Here is a 21577-nt window from a genome sequence, read left to right on the forward strand (position 1 = left end):
GACATTGTGGTCCTGTTCTTTGACTGGGTTTCCATGAGTGGTGAAATGCCATTTTAACTATGCAGCAGTCCCAGAATTACTTTAGCACACGAAAAATTACTGCTTCCACTAAACTTTGTAGATTTTAGGAAGACAAGGCCCTTATATGCAAATTGCTTGATGTTTTGAGGAAAGAAGGGGAAGAAAACTAACACCAAAACTCTGGGAGGGAATTTTGGCATGAATTAAATTTAAAGGAAAGAAACCCCAATACTAAAATAGAACAGAGTAAGATATTTACAGCTTAATGCTTTTTTAAGTCAGCAGAACAAAACTCTGGTTTTCCTTATTGACTGTTAACCACAATAACATCAGACTTGCTCAATTTCATCTTTGTCCCTTTAATATTGGGAATTTCTTTTTTATTTTATTGACAAGGAAACATCCAGTTTTCTGGCTGGAGCCTATTATGTAAAGAAAGCATAAAAGGATTCATTACTTTTTAACTACTAGCAGGGAGGCAAGCAGAAGAACTGTGTTCTTTTCGGTGAGTTCAGCAGCTGGTAGCATTAGCGTTTCAAGCACCACATTTGCAATATCCCATCTCCCAAACTCTTTGAAAGCACATCCGTGCGGGATCCGATGCCGACGTCACGCACACGCGTCCGCGTGGGGGCTGACGTACGTTACAAACGACGTGTTTGCCAGCACTCGGGATTGCACCGCATCCTCCTCCCGTTAACTGGGAACGTGCGCTACAGCACAAGTGCTGGGATTCGGTCACCTCTTTGGGAATTCAGGCTGGCTCTCCATGCACTCTCCTGGCTGCAGTGGAACATGCTTTGGTCACTGTGCCTGTGCCATGATGGCAATCATCCCCTGGGTCTAGCCATGAGAGCCATGCCTGACCTCCCCCTTGGGAAAAGGAAACCAGAAAAAATAGCAGGGGTGTTCAAGGAGCCGTGCCCTTCCCTTTCTCCACAAACAGAAATCCTACTCCTAACGCATCTCTCCACAGCATCTCTTTTTTCAGAGGCTAAATATTACAAAGGTTTGGCATACAGGACATTTTAGGGTCGGTTTTTGGGGGGTTTTTTTGAGCCCACACAGTAATTAAACCAGCAGAAGAGAGAATCTGCCTCGGGGCTGAGGGCTGTGGAATACCATTCCCACCAGAGACTAAACACTGCAAACCACTCTACTGGTAATGGATGGGCATTTTAAAGGAGGCAAATGATAAACAGCGAAGGAGCGTAATTGGTGCTGTTTGTTGTGCACTGGCTGATGAAATGCCAGAGAAACTGAGTCGCTTCAAAATGACATGTTTATGTGACATCAAAGAGGCTGAGCTGACTTCACATTATATCTGTGACAAATGTATATATTGGATCGCTGTTTGCCATTTAGACCTCCTCTGATTACTTCTCATTGTAAAGAGAAACATTTGCGATTCTGCTCACTTGGTAAATCTGTAGAGTGACTTGTTAGCAACACATGCAAGGAAAGTTGTTGAAAAGCCCTTCTGGGCCTACCGTAGTAAATATGTATTCACACAGCCGATAACGTGCTGCCGCTTGTTGCCTGAAAGCCGAATGCAGACACAGTGCTGCACACAGCAGCGCTTCCACACGTGTTCCCAACCAACTATTTGCACTTCAGGCACTAAACTCAAGCCACCTCCACCTCCCCAGGCCTTCATGCAACCCCACTTCATGTGCTTCTGCCCCTCAGACACCAGGAGAGTTTGCTTTGCTGCCTGGCTGAAATGCTAAGATTCAATTGTCCTGGGGAATGGAAAATAAGCAATTGTACTGGGAAGAGTTAGAAGCAAGAAATTGCTTGCCTTTCTCAAAGATGCATCTCTTGTCTTTAGGGAGAATACAAACGTCTAAGGAAGCATTGAGCACTGGTATATCCATGAAGGGCTGGGATTTTTCCCAAACCCAAACCCAACCTGCTGACACACGTGGGAATTCCTAACCACCCTCATCCTCTAGGTACCACTTCCCACCAGGTACCCTGGATACCTGTGGCTGCTGCTTGGATCCCTGGGTATCCCATGTCCTCACAGCTCAGTGACAGTTGCAGAGTGAGGTGTCCCTGTGGGAAACACGGGGCAGCTGGAAGGAAGCTGGGCTACCTGGAATCCATGCAAGCCTTTGTGGTAAAGGCCATCTTTGATGCACTCCACCATTTCTTGTGCTTACTAACAAGCAGGTAACATGTTCAGGCTGAAAGGAGCATGCTGTCATTGAGATGCCTGAGCATGTGCTTCACCAAGAAAGCTAACAGCTCCCACAAAGCAAGGGAGCAGGATGCTGGGGGGAGAAATGCATCTCCTGCTAATTCCTACCCAGACCTGCTGGGTTAATGGCTTCTGCCAGGCTCACAATCCTGGGCAGACACAGACAACTCCTCTTCATCTTTCTCTCCCTCAAAAGACACTGCCCACCAGTCCTGGATAAGGAAAGCCTTGGAAGATGCTGCCCAAAGCACTCCTAGCAGTACTGTAGGCCAGGGTACCACAGGAATGACCAGAAGAACTATCTGGGGCCAAACACAGCATCATCTGATGATAGCAAGGGAAAGAGAGAGAGCACAAGACAGTTACCTGCAAACTTGCTGGATCGAGAGCAGTTACCAGCCACAGGGTGCTTGTGCCCAAGCAAATGCAATGAAAGGAAAGGAACAATAATTGCTTGAGAAGCAGCTTTCTTCTGAAGACAAGCCAAAGAGAAGAGACTGGCCACAGAAAACCTGAGAACATTTCATTATTAGCTGAACATCAGCAGATACGGAGCCTTCAAATCACTTTTAAAAACAAACAAAACCTTGTGACACAACGAACAGCCTCATACCATACTGCTTCACGCACAGACTGTGGGAAAGCAGGTATTGAGCCCAAAAACAAAGCATCTGCTTCAGGAAAAAACAGCACACCCCTCTCTTGAGGGACTCAGAGCTGGCCCATGGGTCCAGCTGTGGTCTCATGGAAGTTTCCTCACCCTCAGCACAGGCAAGGCAGCTAACAACAGCTGAATGCACCACACGGCTTTCCCCTGCCTCTGTGGGTCCATACATAAATAGAGAAAAGATTTTCAAGCTGCTTTCTATTACTTCTGTTATGTTTTAGCCTTCCTTTCCCCTCTGCCCCTGCCAGCCCCCTCCATTTGCCCGGCAGGCAGCGAGTGGGGCTGGCTGCTGTCAGCCTCCTCGCCACAGCACTGCTGCTCTCACAACAGGCAGCGGCTCCGCTGTCCTCCGAGAGGGCACAGCCTGCCAGGACAACAAAGTCCCAGCCTCAGGGCCTGCAGCACTCTCTTCCCACTATCTGGCCAGGTTTCTGTTTTGTTCTGATCTTGTTAGCTTTTTTTTTTTTTTTAAGGCGTGTTGATGATTATCATACTGGAGGAATGCACTAAATACATAGCATTACTGGAGGAAGGAATTATTGCTGGGGGAATGTATAACATGTGTGTGCACAGCTCTGTAATGTTATTCCTGTCTCATTGATAAACTTGGGCAGATTTCAGAGGCAGATATATTTGTAAATACTGCAGGGAGCGGATGGTCTTTGAGCTGACATCCAGACAGGGGCTCAAGAAAGCAGCCCAGACCTGAGCTTTGGTGCTCCTCACACAGGGCAGCCACAATGTCCCTTGGCCCCAGGAGGGGAGAGGTAGCATCTCCCCCACCAACCCACCACCCAAATGGTCTGTGCAGTCTTGTCTGCACACATTTGTATTTGATAGCACATTCACATGGGGGGCTTTTGCCACTAGAGGAAAACTTATATGCCTCAAATTAAAGCAGAGGTCTTATTTTACCTCTCTTTATGGACATACCCTCATTACAGCCAGTAGGACTCAGGAAATTTCATTTGTTCCAGGGAAGAAATGAGAACCTGAGACTGGATGCTTTCTGCATTCTCATGGATAAGGACTGAGGCTTAGTTTATTCTTAAACCAATGCCATTACAAGAGCACCACACTGCCACTCCTACCTCCTGCACAGATGAGAGAGAACCTGAAGCCCCAACTATGCTCTGTGTCACCCACCATCATCAGCCTTCCTGCAGGTCCTCCCTGGACCACTCCAGGAGTGCTGCTTCCCTTATCCCCACTAATGCATGGCAGGCTGTGAACCACTGACTGACACCATCCCTGCTGCAAGCTGCCCTGTCACTGCCAGAGCCTGCAGAGTCCAAGCACCAAGGCCCCCATCACTCTGCTGTAGGCCAGACTTTGGTCTTCTACTTGGTATCTACTAGGTACCACTTTTTCTTCTAGCCATAGCACACACAACACAAATCTACAATATTTCCAGTCACAGGCAGCCAGCAAAGATGAAGCTCTAGGGCTCTGTACAAAGCTTGCACAGGGGTAAACACATGTGGGGCCCAGAGCAGATGTGGTGGTTGCTGCAGGCCCCTTCTGGCAGAGGAGATGGCTTTGCCCTCGTGTAACATGTGGCACCAATGGAGCTGTGATGCTCAGGAATGCCAGCACTCCCCTCCACAGCTTTATGCCTGCAGCAGCCTGCACCCAGCCCGTTGGCAGCTGCCATGGAAACAGTGCACTCCCAAACACACCCCTGCCTTCTTGCCTCTGCAGGGCACCTCCACATTTGGACTAGCGAGCATGTTTACTGGTGGGTTATAAATAATTGCGCATGTTGACACGCGATTGTTAATATGTCTGTTGATATTGATGCAATAAGGAGTAAGATGTTTCCCTTCTCCTTGGCGCGGCACTTTGCCTGTTTGTTTCTGGCTGGCGCGGGTGCCGCGCTGAGCAGGGGAGCGCCTGCCAGCAGCGCTTGGCCATGCCCGCGCCGATCGGCAATGGGCTTCACGCTGGATCCTGCCCACCGAGCTGGGACAGCTCTAAAGCATGTCAGACTACTTGGATCCTCCTGTGGGTTTTGAAGCAAAGCATTTTTCTGAGATTAGGAATATTTTGCTAAACTTTGAGTTCCTTCCTCCCCAAAGCTAGGGCTCAACGCCTCCCACGAGCACTTCATTTTCTACGTCAGTTCACACCAAAGGCCACAGGTCCTGAAAAAAGCTATTCCTTCCTGGCACAAACACAGCTGCCATGTGCTTGTGCCAAAACTGGGACACCAATACCAGCATCATGCCCAGCACTCTCTGGTATGGGACTTTGCCCTTGTCACCCATGAGGGACAGTGGCACAGTGTCACCTCACAGCACACTCTTCACCTGAACTGAGCCAGCACTTCCCTCTGCCCATGGGAATGGTGTTTAAACACTTTCAGCCACCAGCAGTAGCACTTTGGGAAGCCTCATTCAAATTCAGGAATGCAGGCTATTCCCCTCCAGCAGGACCCAGTCTAATACCCTGGCTGCCCAGCAGCCTGTGTGCCTCATTTCAGTCCTGCAAGAGCTCTGCAGCTTCCAGGGCACTTGTTGAAGCAAAAAAATGCTAACTGTTTGCAACATCAGAGCCTAAGTGAGCAGGTGTACTGAAAGCACCATGTGAACCTTCAGCTGGAGATGCAGGAGAAGAAATAACCCTGGCATTCAATAACATGTTGTTAAAATATTTAGATTTTTTCATGGTATGATTTGTTAAGGAGGCAAGATTTATGCAACTATACTATTTACTTTCCAGTCTTTTCTGGTACTGCTATGCTCTGATGGCTGATTTCAGTCAAAATTAATGCCACTGAGGAATCTCAGATGTACCAAATTCCTAGGAGTCTCAAGAAAATATGTAGAGAGACTTGAACTGCTGTCCTCTCTGAAAAATAAGACTACCATGTAAAATTACCCATGCTATTAGATACCCCAAATCCTGCATGGGAAAGCAATGCAATACTCCAGCTACCAGAAAAGCTTTTAGCAGGATGAGTGCAAGATAATCAAGCCATGGGAGAGAGCATCAGTGAGAAAACAGGATTCCTAAGTTCTGCTGCTCTTGCAGCATTTTCCCCTCTTAAAAACTGAATAATCAAGAGGCTTTTTTCTCTTCTGTTTGTGCTCTTTTGGATTGCCTTTCTCTAGCTGCTTACACACAGCACAGAGGTTACTGTCTTTAATACTGCACAGCATCCCTGAGAGCACAGGTCTAAGAAGGTTTTGGCTGTGACTTTGGCAACTGCACAGCTGCATGCTCCAAGAGGGGAGAGGAAAGGAGGAAAAAGCTGCTGTCTGTGTTAGCCTGTAGCCTCAAGCTTTAGTTTATGCTGCTTATGCTCAGTCAGGTGAGAGCCTAGAGCTCAGCAACGAGCCCTGATGCTCTCCCTACCTGTGACAGGCACTCCCCAGCACTGAGGGGGCAGCTTGGCACAACTCCACACAGGTATGAGCAGTAAGCAAATGGCTTTTCACTAGAGATGAAGAGCAGTCACTGCACAACAGCAACTGAAGGCCAATGCCAGCAATGCTTCCAGAAAGCAGGAAAGGAGACTGCACCAGCAGCTCGCTGCCTCCCCTTCCCACACAGGCTAAGGGCTCCACAAAGCCATGGCAGAGTTGAGCATCCCACATTTTTAACTTGCTGCCCAGACGTGCAGAGAGCTGGATCAGGCTGCTGGAGCTGCAGCTCAGCAGCTTCAGGGTTTACTGGGCCAGCTTTTGAATAAACCCACATGCTGGCCTGCTGAACCCAGACATGTCACCCAAGCTCCATTTAGAACAGGAAGGAGGTGAGGAGCCAGAGCAGCTCCCTGTACTCCCGAGCAGCAGGTCACGCTCCATCCTGAAGCTGTGCCATGCTCGGAGCAGGACAGCAACAAGCAGAGGCTGTGGCTACACAGGGCTGTCTGCCAGGTCTAGTAACTATGCCCTCCCTGTTGCTTTCCTGCAGAGAGGGACAAGAAGGAAGTATAATTATTTTGTCTTTGCCCTACACAGGCAGTACAAGGTGCAATGAAATACCCTTAAGCTGAGCTTCCACTTTCCTGCCCCAAGGCTGTTTCCTTTAATGCTGTAGATGAGTGGGGTTATCCAGTCACTTTGGCACCTCCCTTACTGCCATCTGTGTCCTTTCTGTTGTGCCACTCTGAACAATACATGTGCTGCCATTCCTCCTGCATAGCCTTTCCTCTTCTCCACCAACACAGACTGGCCAGCCAACCGTTCCAGTCAACCACATCAATCCTCCTGCCACTCACAGTCATCTCAAAGGCATTTAATATAGATAAAATGCACAAAACACTTTTGCATATTCTGATAACATCCCACGCACATTCCCCTGCGAGTTGTAAGCTCTTTGAAAGAGACACACAGATGCTCCCATTGCACAACACACTTGTACCACAGGGCAGGAGTAGCCCTGCATGCTCAAAGAGGGCTGGAAGGCCGTGCACTGCCCTTCTCCGGGCAAGTTGGGCTGCCAGACTTTCAGGGTACAGCCCAGAGGGACCAGTGCTGGTCACAGGGGTTGGGATTCCCAACTTCCCTCCAAAGGCTAAGCACGGAAGGACATTACTGCAGAAGGGTGTAAGACACAGCTAGATCATGCATTTGAGCCAGGGTCAGCAATTACACATTCCTCCATTTTTAGGGTGTCCTCAGCAAAGGCATGCTTGAGAAAAACAAAGCAGCCTTGACAACTGATTTTAATTTAGTGGTAACAGCTCCACAGGTGTGGAATAGGGTTTTAAAGAAAAATAAGGTCTGCACCTCTTAATGAAACTTAATTGGTTCCATCCACAGCTCCCCATAGCTATTGAATTCATTGTACACCTATGTTTTATGCATAATGACTTTTCTATCTGGTATCAGACAGTAATCATTCCAGAAGGCAAAAATCTCAAAATAACCACAATATATGCATACAGAATACATTTAAAAGAAAATCTAAATTGACTGTTCAGACCTTCCCTCACTTGCCAGTGGATCTTCTCCAAACAGAAGGCATTCCAAGTCGGCGTAGGAAATGCTAAGATAGCATGCTTTCCATATTGTGTTATCGGAGCGTCTTCCAAAAACTCAAGCTTTCCCATACAACAAAATGTCATGAAGAAGGTTTTACTCCAGTCTGCGTATCACAGGCTGTACATACTGCTTCAGCTACTGTAAGGTTGGCAAGCAAAGCTTGTAATGACTTGAAGTACAGTTTAGGAGCAGAAAAACTTTGCTTCAGAGCCACTTGCTCACACTGTCTGATTTTCATTAGGAGGGGTTTGTATGCCTGTGTTTTTTCCCCCAGGAATGAAGATAGAGATAAATGGCAGAGGGGACTTTTTGGTTTTCAATTCACTGCGTGGAGCCTGATTAATTGAGCTGATGTTGTAGTCACAATGAAAGGAGGAGGAGTTTCCCAGAACCAGCTAGCCTGGCTGAACTGAGAACTGGGTCAAAGCCTGGCAGCAACAACGCACTTCAGAGCACAGTGAGCATCTTGGTTTTAAAAACAGATTTTACACCCAAGCACAGAGCTTCCCCCTCTCCCTCTTATTAACATCACTTGCTCTCATCTCTGTTTTCACAAGGTCATCAAGAAGCAGTCTCTGCAATACTTCTCTCAGGCACTATCACAGAAAAACCACCACAGCTGGGTTCAAACAGTACAAAAGGCAATAAGTAGTATCACTACCAGGAAGCCAAGCATAACAAAAAAGCAGACAAGCACCAAAAAACAAAGCACCTAGCCACAAATACATGCCCACACTGTCTCACCTGGCAGAGTCCAAACCAGACCTGGTGGTCTTCATGCAGTATTTCTACTCCTGCTGCAGCAGTGGCAGGTGGGATACAGCCAGGAAGCCTTTGCTGCACGTCTCCCTGCTGGGGCTGGTTGGTGCAGCTCAGCCCTTCTCACTGCTGCACGTCCTCTGCAGGTCAGTCTCAGCTTCCTTCCTCCAAGCTTCAGCTGAAATCAATGTAAAAAAAATTAGCTCACTCAGAGGTTAACTTGGAGCACCTGGTGCCCAGGCCCTGTTAGGCACCTCCAAGGGCTAAGTTCAGTCCTTACAGCTGCCTCTGCTCCAGCAAGCCCACTGCTGTCCTGTGGTGTTCCAGCAGGACCCAGGCCTCTGCAGTGGCAGGGACCCCCAGTCTGCTCTGTGTGTCTGTGCAGATGAAGATCCTTGGGGGCTTGGCTCCTCTGCCACACTGATAACACTGTGCACATCAGTCAGGGCAGTGAGGGTGCTGATCCTAAAATCAGGCCCAGGCAAAAGGAAGAGGAAACAGTTTCACTAGAAACTCAGTCTTTGGCACATTGACTCAAGTTAAGTTCTGAGTGAAATAAAATATGCTATAAAGACTTTAATAAAAATCCATTTACCCAAATAGAGTCCTCATTTTCCTTTTTTTTTTTTTTTTAACTGTCAAAGAATTTGACAAATTTGATCAGATCATATCACTGAGCCGAAAGTGTGAGTTCTGGGAATGAGCTATTTGCATCACTGTAGCTCCCCACTTGCAGTTTTGGGCTTGCTACATGCCCCCCTCTCTGCCTACTCTGCTATTACAACCCATCTGATCTCACTTTGGGTGGAAAAACACACTTCTGCAGGCACAGAAATCTTCACAGCAAAAAGGCTGAGTTCTTGTCCACAGCCCGAATGGGGCAGGCTGGGTGTCCTGTGGGTGTCCCGTCTTGCCCCTTGTGGTGCTTCCAGAGCCCCAGCTCAGCCCACACCGCTCACTGGCAGAGCCCCAGTGTGCCAAGCTCCACACAACACAGATGCCAGCTGCGAGTTGGGTGCTTAAGTGTAAACACGTGTGCAGATACATTTGCTTGCAAAGGTGTGGGCACAAAATTTGACTGAGCAGCTGTTTGACCCAAGCTCCAATTAGACAGGATGGCATAAGGTAGATCTTTCTCCAGGAAGCACATGGCAGTGAGTAAATACACATTTCTCTCTCTCAAAAGTGAGGGTCATGTGCAAGGTCCAGCTTGGCTGAGTCACCATGACTACATGACAGCCACAGGAACAGCAACAGTGACTCTCTCCACTGCCCTGGCACAGAGAGGTGCTGCCAGCTTGTCATGGTTGTCTTCTATCAGAAATGTCACATGGAGCTCACGCACATGTGCTGCTCGCAGGCTCCAGCTCCTACCTCTGCTGGAAAGCAGCCACTCTTCAGAAGAAACCCCACTCAGCAGTGAATAACAGCTGCTTTTGTGAAGACCAAAGTACTGCTCTCATTTATTTATTTTCCCTGTGCTCAACAAGTGCACTGATGACAGGAGAAGGACAACCAAAAAGTACCTTTCCCCTCCAAAATGCCACCTTTCCTCAGGATAGGGCACCACTACAGCCCAGGTGTTTTCCCCTCCAAGCAGCAAATCCTGGCAACTTTTCTGAGAACCCCCCACAACTTGGTTTGGACACCCCAAGTGGTCATGCACAAGCATCCTCCAACACTGGGCAGTCCCTAGATAGGCTTTTTTCTAGGCAGAAATGAGGATTTAAAAGGAAGCACTGCAGCAAAGCTCCCCAGACACAGCTGTCACCCACCGTGGCAGCGGCAGTCATGGCTGCTCACCTCCTGCTGAAACAGGAGCCCACAGCTTGATTGTGGCAGCACTCTGTGCCATCCACCAGTGCCATGGCATGAAAATGCCCACAGCTTTGCTGATCTGCCTTGCCTGCTTTGCCTGTTAGTCAGAGAAGAAGAATCCAAACAGTTGTGGTGTGGCTCTTAACAGTGTCAGTCTGGGGACAACTGGACTGTTCGGAGGTATAAAACTGTGGGTGAGTTTTTCAGGTCATCTTCTACATGTGCTCACCTGTGGAATATGAGCTGTTCAGTGCAAGCCAGTTTCTAGACTAATCCTGATGTAAAACCAAGTATTCTGGAGAAAAGCTTGTGGTTTCAGAGGTGGTGGTAGCACTTGGTTATCAGTTCATTCTCCTGTTGCCCAAAAAAGTCAGTGTGCCAGAAAGAGAGTCCTCAGGCCTGGGATGAAAAATAAACATGTGACCTTTCAAACCCCTCAGGATGCCCTGTGACATCCATCTCCTGTCACCAGGATCGCTGTGCTCCTGCAGACAAACATTGTGCTGTTTGTCAGATATGAGATCTGAAAAAACATCCAAGCAGGAGAGAAAAGCTGGCAGCTTCATCTTGAGTCACTTCTGGTGGGAAGAGGGAAGATGGTGATGGGGAAACAGCTCTAACAGCTGCTCTGAGGTGAGAAGCAGCAGTGTGGAGGAGGAAGAGAATACATAGAAGGAAACACCTTGGTGTCCTTCAGAAGCTTGTTTTCCCTTAAGGGACCCAAACCAGAAAGTATTCCCACCAACCAAGTCAGGAGTCTTGCAATACTGCACAGCCTGGAATTACCCCTGTCCTGTGGAGGGTTTGCTTGCTCAGCTCCTCAAAATGACCTTAAAATAATTGTACAAGCCATTAAAATACAGTCACTGAGTTACGGATTTCCATTTTTTTCCTTTCACAACTGACAGTCTCTATTAGAACAGCTTTTATATTAAAACAGATCAGAAAAACAAAGACAAAAGTAAACTTCTCCAGATACAGCTCCATTTCCAAACATCACCAATCAAAAGAGCTTTGAAAGGCTCTATAAATTAGGATTGAAATAGATATTGCATTGTGGTAAACCTGAAAGGTGTCATGACTATTTTGACTTTTTTTCCTTTCATCTCTAGTTTTCAAGAAACTGTTTATAACATTACAAATAAAAAATGTTTTTTATAAAATCAGTTTCAATGTGAAAAATTGGAATAGTCCCATGTGCAAGTATGAATGCAGCTGTTTTAGCCTGCTTAGAATACTCTATTTTTATTAAATGTTTTCTTTTGATGAAACAGCATTTTTATGATAGAAGTTTCCCAACTAGCTTCAAATGTAAGTCAATACACTGCAGCAAAAAACTCCAAGCTTAAGATTCAAGTTCTCATCTTCTGTGCTGGCCGTTGGGAAATAAAGCTTTTGCTCATAGACTGAACTTGTTTGGTATGCACTTGCTGAAATCTAATAAAGAGGAGACCCTGGAAAGTAACCATAGATATTGGCATTCAAGTGAAGTAGATTGAAGCTAAGCTTATTTACCTCACAGTGTTTTCTTTACAGAGAGTTTTTAGCTGAGTGGAAATGCGCAGCCATGGGTTTGTCCGCTTCCCTACTCCTTCCCTGACAGCATCCTGGGAGCATGCTGGCTTTACCATATTCCATGGGAAGATTTCTCTGGCATGACTGTGGCTACTATACTGGCAGCAAGTTTCTGATAGTGCAGCCTCATAATAATCACCTAATCTTTTTATGTCCAAAGACAAAACACTTCCAGTGGCTTTCCAAGAGGTAAGTTTTCATAAGAGGAAAAATATTTTTTACCAGCCCTGTGGAAGAGAGCAGGGAGAGTTTAAAAAACACCAGCGTCTGCTGTAGGTCAGCTCAGGGGACCTGCACAGGGCAGGGCTGTCCAGAACACTAGAAGTGGGCAAAAGGACAGGTCTGTATCTGAACATGGAGTGACTTCTGTCTCCTGGGAGCACATGCTGCCTCTCTGCAGCTCAGAATTAACATGCAGCATCTGAAGGCTTTGTACAGTGAAAACGGTACAATTACAATTAGACAGGGTGAGTACTGTCATTACTTAACTGTGGGCCTGTGTTGGCTATGGGCATGTGCACAGGACAGTTCATCAGGGGACTCCATGAAGGCACTGCTCCACAGCAACCTGCATCCCACTGGCACTGTAATGGTTAACGCCTAAAACTTGCCTTGGCTGAGATCCTTCTGCTGTTTGATGGCTCAACTGAAGCTTGATGTTTATGGTGGAAATTGTCTTGATTTCTTTAGATGAGATGAGCATCCATGGAGTTTGAAAATGTGTTTTAATTAAGATTCTGCTAAATTCTACCAGACACCTACTTGGAAAACAAAGCAACTGAATAATTAACTCTGATGAGAGCAGATGCTGCTCTAATGACAACCTGTTACTGCTCAAGTGCATCATTAGTTGTTTTACTGTGTTCTTTTAATATGTCCAGAGATCCTCAGCTAATGAATATATTGGTAGCAATGCATCTAAAATAATTCTTCAGTGTGGACTGTTGTAAAATAAATAAAAAATAGCCAACAACCAAAAATCCAAACATACTGAGTTCAACTGAAATAGTGTTTCTGCTGGTCTGCGTTCTGTGTGCTTGAAAGCAAATGCTTCTTTAGTTATCCTTGTGGGATTATTTTAGCCATACATCAAGTGAAGCTTACAAATTGATGAGAATCTAATGATGCATTTATTTACAGATGTGCAGTTCTGTTCCCTGTTATGTTGCCGAGGGGTGAGAAGAGGGAAGGCTTTTTCTCTCCCCTATGTAATGTGCGCAGTCGTGCATTTGACAAAGTGACTAGAAAAATACTGCCAGTAACATTTTACCCTGTTATTTCTAGCCCTCAAAAATAAATCTATATAATCTCCTAAAATATAGACAGAACTCTAAAAAAATAGAAGATATAATATTTATACTTAAATAACTCACTTTAATGACACACTTCACTGTCCATTTTCACAATATCTTGTGGTTTCATCTAAAAGCATGTACTAAAAATTGTGGGTTTCTGTTTTGGACTATCAACATCAGGAAGTTTTGGTCTCACCATAAAAGTAATGAGATGAAATGTAGTAAAGTGAGCAAAAGCATCAAATGGGAGTGTCTAGCTCATACTTTTATATTTCCTTCTCTATTTTTTATAGTGTCAGAATTACCTCTTCTACCTTCAAAGATACATTGAGGAATGATTGAGGTACTCTGAGAGTACTGAGTCCAATACCCACCAGTCTAGCAGAGCTAATGGCATCAGAAAAGTCTCTAATCCCTGGAAAGAGGCTGGGACTTGCTGGGAAATGTGTGCAGGGGCATCTCCATCAGACCCTGGGGAGCAGCGCTACTCACCTCAAGCCCAGCTGGGTACCCACAGTGCAGCTTTTAACACCTCAAATTCTGTAAACCCAGCAAGAGTTCAACCAATACTGCCAAGCCCTTGCCTCACTCCCCTCAATCCTCCTCCCTGGGTGACAGGCCTTACACAGCCCCAATGCCAAGATGCCACAGCCACTGGCAAAGCCGCTCACAAAGGCAGCAGCACTCTGAAGAAGGAAAGAAGCACCTGTGAAGAGCCACACTTTTGACAAAGCTGATCAACTCATTTCATCCCAGCATCTCACACTGCCTTTTTAGCAATACTTTACTGCAATCAAGCTGGTTGCATTTTTACTAGGGAGAGAGAGAAAAACCCCCAACAAAACCAATTTAAAAGTTTGGTTTTTTCTGTGACCAGCACCTAACTGCAGGATGCAAAGCGTCACAGATTATGTTTCCTGCCTAAAGAATAGAGAAGCCCTCTGAATTTATAGGGCTCACAGCTGACTGCTATGCCTTTTATGGAGACCTCTTTGGGTCTGATTAATTAGTAACTGGGGCAGGAGCTATGCACTTCAGTGACTCTTGGTGCCTTGATTGTAAATCGCAATCTGGTACTAAATCTCAGCAGGTCACATTGCCGGTTTTGCTGTGCCCCAGTGACAAAACTGATTAAATCTGTGTAAACAGTATCTCAACAGTAACATTTTGGGGGGGGGGGGGGGGGGGGGGGGGGCTGTGGATGGCTGCCTTCATTTGGAGGAATGTATTTCCATGGATTCTGTCTGTTCTGAAGCATTTTCATCAATTGTCAGTTGTCCCAACACAGCAAACTAATGGTTTTGATGTGGCCTTTGAAAGATTGCCCACTGTGGGGGCTTTTAAATAGCAAGTCAGCACTCAATTCACACGTGCAAGCCCAGGAGGATAAACAAACACTATCCTGGGTAGCTTTATAACTAAAGAAAGGATGAAGACAGTAGTAGAACAACACATTTTTTTTCTGCACCTTCTCCTGCCTCCTGCCAGGAGGCCCGGCAGGGCCTGGGGCACTGCCTCCTCAGAAGATGCGCACAGTGCAGGTGGCCTTCCTCCCTTTTGGTGGTCTGAGTGCTTTTGACCATGAGACAGGAGAAATGCAGAGCTGTCTGCTTCACAGGTTACTGCAGAGCAAGTGAAGGACACACATGTCCCAGTCCAGCTCTGGCGCTCCGGTCAGGGCCCTGGCTGACCGCACCCCTGCACCTGCCCAGCCAGCTTCTCAGGCCTATCCTGTTCCCTTTCCACGTGCTAGCAGGTCTGGTTTTCCATGGTGTTGCAGCCCCTGTGTCACGTCTCCCTCATGAGATGCTCCTTGTCTCTGCCCCTGTTGTTGGTGTGCTCCCCACAGACCCTTCCTGCACCCCAGCCTCTGGCTGTGCCTCCTTGCACAGGTCCACATTGCACTGAACCTCATGAGGTTCAGGCCTACTAATATTTTGATTTTGAAGTGAAACAAGTTACTGTAAGACCATTGGAGAAATATTTGACGTGTCACTTGCCTCAAAAGTTTGGTCATTAAACATCTTACATTTTCTCCTCCACTTAATTCACAAAAGCATCTTAATAAATGTCAGATGCAAACCAATTAATCAGGCAAATCACTGCCTTTCCTCCCCTCCAGTTTCCTCTCCAAGCATTATAGCTCAGTGCAGGTACCAGGTGCTTCTCAGATCACTACCTTTGCATCATCCATGAACAACTGCTTCTGATGAGACAAGAAATCGTTTGCAATGTACTGTAATGCCAAACGGCTATTTTCATACTCTCTTTGGGAAGGAAGTATGTTTATCTGCAGTATTGACAAGACGGAATTCTGTCCATGACCTTGCAGGAATCTCTCTCTGCTGCGTGGAGAAGAAGCCAGCCACTGTTCCCCATAACCTTCCTTGGAGTGGGGGTGTGAATTCACTTTTATGACGCACACAAATCTCATGGCCGAGACTGAGGATTCACACTTGAATTACCTGCTGGCTATTGTGCATGTAGAGCATCTGACCTGCTTTTAAACAATGTTAACTTTGGACTTACCAATTCAGTTGTTCAGATTAGCTCTGCAGAATCCAGCTGTGGCTCCAGGGCAGGCAATTTGGTCCTGGTGTTAAAGGTGGAGTTAAAGAGCTGGTGCACAAACCCACTTTCTTGGATGGCATTCATGGAGGAAAAAGAAAGAGCTGTGGAGCTGGTGGGGCAGCACTCTCTGAGGTTCACAGAGATCCTGGCCACAGCAGGTGGCTTTTCTGAGTATGGTATCCAGCTGGTATCCAGTCCATGGCCCCACCATGGCCACAGCCCATCAGGTTTTGCTAAAAGCAGTAGACCCCGAGTTCAAAGTGAGAAGGAAAATGTTCCAACCCCCAGACTTGGAAAAAGGAAACAAGACAGGAGAGAGCATCAAAAATCCCAATTCAAATTTGGCAGCAGAGTTGTGCAGACCTATCCACAACTTATTGCATTATAGGCCTCTGGGATCTGGAACCGAGATGAAAAAACCCTGGAAGATCAGAGGAATGTTTTTGGGTGGATTTCCAGCAGTTCATTACTTTTTTCCTCACCAGGATGTTGCTGCAAGAATGCTCTCCCTTGTGCTAATTTGTTACTTCCTCTCCTGATTCCAGAAAACAGCAGTGAAGCGTACAGCAATGGAGTTTAAACTACTGAACTTTTAGAAACCTCACATAAATAAATTCTAGCTGGGTAAAAACCTAGTCTGTTCTCATGTTGCCTGAAATTGTTTGTCTTGTGTAAAGCTTCAGCACAGTCATGCTGTCTGTGGAGCCAGAGAGCTGGTGGCAAACTGGAGCACCAGATGAACCTGCACATCACCTGCTGGGCTTGTCATGATGAGAGATGGGCTCACATCAGCCAGTTCAAGTGGGGAACCACACACAGCTCCAGTGGGGGATTGTTTGGAGCCAGCATTCAGGGCAGGTCACTGGGGAAATACATGTGATTTGTTTTGCAGAGTTCAGTCATGGATTGTGGCACAATAGACTGAAGGAGGCTTCAGATCCACAACTGGTGTTAGGACTAGGACTGCTTCTCTTCAGATCACTGCCTCTCTGGTGTGCAGCCTCTTACTGTCCTATGTCGCACAGGCCACCAAGTGAGCTTCAGTCCTTGAGACCAAGATGTTGTCACAGCGGTCCAGTGCAGTGATCCAGCCTTTTTTCTTCCAGAGTATAGTACATATGGCTCTGGGATTTAAATGCTAAGCACATTACTTCAATGCTTGTGGAGACTAAGGAGAAATGCCCTGATGCCTTTAAGTAGGGCTCAGGTTGGGGTTTTCTTATTGAGATGCATCAGGCAAAGTGCAAGAAATATAAAAGCATCTGCCAGAAGGCAAACAGCAGGTCACAGACTGGGCAGCAATATAATTCTATCTCCTGAATGCTACAAGCCAGTGCCTGTAGCCTCTCCAGCCTTTCAGTCAGTTCCTCAGTATGGATTCCTCCTCTCTTTCTCACATTTTTTCAGTGAAGAGAAAGATCCCCAGCTGCTTTCACACGTAGCAGTTTTTATCTGACTAAAATTGAGGCCTTGTTGAAGACATCAGGATATTGCTACCAACTTCAGTAGTCACGTCTGGAAGTACTGGAGCATATGTTACACTAACTGCATGGCAACTATTCACTGTGCATCTCTTAATTGCATACATACAGACAAGATGTTCTACTGCACATGGTCAATTCCAAATGAGCATGAACCCCGCTGATGAAACTGCATTTTCTCCAGAGCAACTCTAAGTGCTGCTCCTTATCGAGGACTTTATTCTTGCCAAATTTCAAGGTTTTAGCTCTATCCATTCCTGCAGGAGCCCTGTCTGAATAATCACGGTTGATTGCTCCTGGAGTTGTGTGAACATTCACAACAGCATTTGTCATCTTCTCATTTAGTGTTTTTCTAAGAAAATAATCTTGCTGTCAACAAAACCCTTTCTTGAATGAAAAGCTAAGTAGCTAAAGTAGCGTTCGAAAAAGAATGGGGTTTTGTCATCAATTTGCCAAACTCAGCACTGCTTCAGAGCTTAACATCCAAAGGATCAAAGTGCATCAGGGGCTCTGAAATGTCTGAATTCTTTTTCAGCCAATGGCAACTATCAGCATTCCATTACAATGATTAACCATGAGGTCCCTTGTTTTTTACTCTTTCAAGTTGAGTCCTCTGAAAGACTCTTCATGTATTGGTACCTATTACCCAGCTTCTCTTAGTTTTAGGTATATGACCATATATTTTCTTAACCCTCTTTTTCCTTATTACCATGCCAGGACAAAGCTGACTTATTCAAATCCAAGTGTGCATTTTACAGTCAAGAGCTAATGTTGAGCTCTTGAGACTGAGATGCTGAGATAAATTTAATTGTGTTTCATGTTCTTTCTGAGTACTTCGGTTACAGAAGAACAGGACAAATACTCAAATTCACTATGCAATTTTCTGCTGGACAGTTTAGCAGCTGCAGGCTGAGGGAATATGTCCCCATATCCTGGGAGCAGATTATTTCAGATGAGCTAAGGTCTGCTAATTTAGATCACTTCTATAGACATTAGTCTTTATAAGATGTCTTTAAGAATATTTGTCTATTTCATAGACAAGATTTCCCTTTTTTGCTTCCGTTTCATCTATAGTGGCTGAGTCCTGAAACACCAGTCTTGCATGTGATACTTCACTGTACATCAATGCAAGCCATGTGCTTCATTCTTTAGAGAACGGAAGTGATTTTTCTGGGTTTGTGGCATGTTCTGTGGAACGTGATTCTTGACAAGACAGAGCAAGAATTTTTAACTGCAGAACTAATGGTGGGCCACTTTTGTGAGTTAGAATTTACATTAGCAGACAAAAAGATGTGCTGCTAGTTTGTTCCTGGATCACAAATAACATACAGCTGAATTCTCCCTGTCTGGGAGAATTCAGCTGTATGTTTATTCACTTGGAGCAGAGAGTCACCAGGAGATACTGAGCACAGCATATATTTTTCTTCTTTGGTAAAAGAACTTTTACTATATCAGGTCAACCCAGATCAATAACTCACGCCCATATCTTTATATATTTTGTACCATGCAGTTAAAAAGCACAAGCTGTTTAACCTCACTGCTGGAGGAATAAATGGCTATCTGCATTGATTCCCATTTGCTGTTATGCTTTCAGAAGAAACTGTAAATTAATTTCTCTAATCATGAAAGCTGAAGAAGAGTTTGATGTCAAGATTTGAATTAAGCATTAATAAGAATAGAGAAGATGACACTGGAATTTATGGAGGGTAGTCTTTTTTATATTCTGGATATTCTTTTTTATATTCAATGGATCTGCATAGCAAGAATTGGATTGCAGATGTATGTCTCTGCTCACAATAATCACATTACAGGACCACGGCCATCATCTGGAGCTTCTAAAAACAGCAGTCCATCATCTGTTTGCCTAGTTGATGGATAACACATATTTACATAGGCTCTCATCTAAGGAAGTTTCATCATCTCTTGCGTAGGAGAATGCTGAAATGATGTTTGCACCACAAATGTTCGAGATTCCACACATGCTTTCAGTCACCCAGCATGGTCTTGCAGGCAAAAATATGTGAATACCACTGTCCTGTAGGGTGAAAGTAAAAGCAAAAGCAGTACATACCTCATTGGAGTTTTCCAGCAAATTCTTGGATCTAAAAAGTCACAGCCGTCAAATGTTGGTTCAGGACTATTTGTGTGCTCCAAGTGAAATATCTGCTTTAGCATTTTCCTTAGTAGGTCTGACTCACCAGCATGCCTAAAAACAGGATTAAGGGTGTGAAATACAGAAGGTAATAGGAGCATTTGCCCACTTCAATTTCTTGAGTCAGAGTTTAACCCCAAAACAGAGTTTAAGCACTAATCACCAACTCAAAATCTACAATCTGAAATTTAGAAAGTGTGTATCATTAGGCTCAGTTAAACTGGAACTACACACTTGGAAGCAGTCATAATAAAAAGAGCAAGTGCAGTCACACTTGGAACAGGGGTGTTGTCCAGCCTGATTATGTGCTCCTCTTGTCATGTGAACTGGCAACACCAAGTGACCATGGCATGGGGTTAGCAGGTTTCCAGCCCCAGGAGCCCCTGCTTTGATGGCTTTGAAATTAGTCATCACCAGACCAATTCAACAAATTTTCAAGCCCCTAAAATTTATTTATGATGTATTTGGTTGAATTCAGTGTGAGTTAGATATACAGATGACAATTTCTCATATCATCATATTGAGGAGTTAATACAAATTAATGTATTAATGCTTTTTTACTCTGTTATTACTTGTTGATATTTTGCAATCATATGGATAAGTAAATTATGAAAATTAATATCCTGTGCACAAGATCTGTTTGGGTGGCAATAACTTAAAATAGCCTGTTAGTCAAGAAAGATGGCTGGAGCTAAGTATGGAGTTCTCTGGGGGGACACACACATCACATGTGGGAAGCTTGCTTTATACAGAATCCTTTGGTAATATACAAAGAGTATTGTGACTTTTGAAAGCATTCTACCTGAACTGAGGCCTCCAAGTCACACTCAAGGTCCATGAAAACATGGACCATCTCAGTTTTTAAGTTCCCAGTATCTCAACAAAAAGAATAACAGGAAGTCTGTCAGTATGAAAGCTCTGGGAATGCTGACTTCAAAGCACAAAGCTTAGCAGGCTGGGGAGCCAAGAGAGTAAAAGCCTGCTTCAAAACCAGCGAACATCAAACAGATTTGGTAAAACCATAGGAAACTACTTTTTCCTCCTAAACCTCCTAAATTTATTGATTTCAACAAATCAATAAATTCCAGTGTGCTCGCTTTAGGCAGACAAAAATAGCAGGAAGTACATTGCTGGCAAGACACTGACAGTAGGTGTTATGAGAAGTTTTCTGGTGGGCTCCACAAGAAATTGTTCAACCTTCAACATTTTATGAAATGGTTAGGTTTCATAACTGCACTTTAAATCCTTTAACTGATGTACAATGGAATTGAAATATAAAGAGAAACCCCAGAAGGTTGACAGGGAAGGATTATAATTGTGGATTTTGTATCACTCTGACAATTTGGTTGCCCAAGGACATGAACTTCGTCAATACAGAAAAGTGTGGAATGACAAATTAACGCTTAGGGAGGGTAATGTCTGTAATTTTATCCAGTTTCACTCATACACTCAAATCTCCCTGCAATTTCAGGCCCAGTCCTTGAAAGTGATGTGGACAAAGGCTGGGTTTGCAACAAAGAGAAGTCTGGACACTAGAAGAGGATAAGCACAGCTTGCACAAGGAAAACTTTCTGAATGAAGTCATTCACTTCTTGTTTGTGAATAAATAACCCTCATAGTCCCTGGTCCCCATAAGGTTTTTGCAGACACACTTTATTTTTACTGCACTTTGAAATCTAAAGGACTCCTCAGGAATGGAAGGTTAAACATGCACGTAAAGTATTCACAAAGCTGCAGCCTTATTTGACTAATTTCTCCTAGTCTGATAATCAAATACTAAACAGTCCTGGCTCTTGGAGCAAACATTTTCCCCTAAGGACAAACCTCTTTACTGAGCAATAGATCAGAAGTGAACTGGCACTCTGGAGTTCAAGGCAGACCCACTGTAATTAATTCAGTTAAAGCACAGCAATTTGGAGGTAGCAGAAGGATGGCAAATCCCACCCTGTTTCCTAATCTTCCCCAAAGGAACATATTTATTACAAACTCTTAAAATCACCTTTTGATAATGTTGAACAGTCTGTGAGGGGCCCATTAAGGCATA

At 45.1% G+C, this 21577-nt stretch overlaps 2 long non-coding RNA genes across 2 annotated transcripts in view; one reads left to right on the forward strand and one right to left on the reverse strand.

Moving 5' to 3' along the window:
* Window positions 1-21577, reverse strand: part of LOC135308699 (uncharacterized) — a 232651-nt gene that overhangs the window by 40205 nt on the left and 170869 nt on the right. The window contains exons 7-10 of the long non-coding RNA XR_010369081.1: window positions 19453-19587; window positions 10689-10858; window positions 8922-9106; window positions 8627-8819 (exon numbers count right to left, since the gene is read on the reverse strand). This is a non-coding gene — a long non-coding RNA (uncharacterized LOC135308699). The remainder of the gene's footprint in view (window positions 1-8626; window positions 8820-8921; window positions 9107-10688; window positions 10859-19452; window positions 19588-21577) is intronic.
* On the forward strand, window positions 4534-9241 carry LOC135308701 (uncharacterized). The gene is made up of 3 exons (XR_010369083.1): window positions 4534-4629; window positions 8157-8339; window positions 8440-9241. It is a non-coding gene; the product is annotated as an uncharacterized LOC135308701 (long non-coding RNA).

The sequence above is a fragment of the Passer domesticus genome, chromosome 10 (genome assembly GCF_036417665.1).
Source record: "Passer domesticus isolate bPasDom1 chromosome 10, bPasDom1.hap1, whole genome shotgun sequence".
Lineage (NCBI taxonomy): Eukaryota > Metazoa > Chordata > Aves > Passeriformes > Passeridae > Passer > Passer domesticus.